The following is a 558-nucleotide window of genomic DNA, read 5'->3' as shown; positions in this document are numbered from 1 at the left end:
TGCTCAGAGACTAAGGATGGCTCAGCTCCTCAGATGTTATTGGTAGATTTACTAATAAATTAGAGTAATACAGTGGTATCACTGAGAGTGATAGATCACCTCCATCGTTTAAATAATTGATCATGTCTATTTGTCTCTATCATGTCTTTAACTGTCTATTACCTCTTGATGTAACTATGGGATGAATATGTCTGTTTGCCTGTGTGGACTACAAACCTTCAAACTTCAAGGCTTTTTAAATGTTTGAACATTTTCTAAACATTCAAATAATCCAACAAACTTTTATTTAAAAATGACAGTAATGTGAATTTATTTGAATTCAAATTTGAAATGCAGTTTTGCATTCTCTTTGCTTCCTCGGGTCTATTTAAATCAAATTTACATAATGAATTGCAATGTAACTCAGTTCTGAATGGCGTGCAACCCTTTCCCCAGGATTTTAAACCTGGGTTTCCTCTTTTTAAAATGGAAAGGTCCCTAAATTTGCTATGAACAAATCTAGAATTTTCATAGAGAGGATTAGCAACAGTAACTGTCACTTTTCATAGCTAAAATTAC

Source organism: Sinocyclocheilus grahami, unplaced genomic scaffold (genome assembly GCF_001515645.1).
Source record: "Sinocyclocheilus grahami isolate Dianchi unplaced genomic scaffold, SAMN03320097.WGS_v1.1 scaffold88.1, whole genome shotgun sequence".
Taxonomy (NCBI): Eukaryota; Metazoa; Chordata; class Actinopteri; order Cypriniformes; family Cyprinidae; genus Sinocyclocheilus; species Sinocyclocheilus grahami.
The sequence above is the reverse complement of the archived record's forward strand: the minus strand, read 5'-3'. Positions refer to the sequence as shown.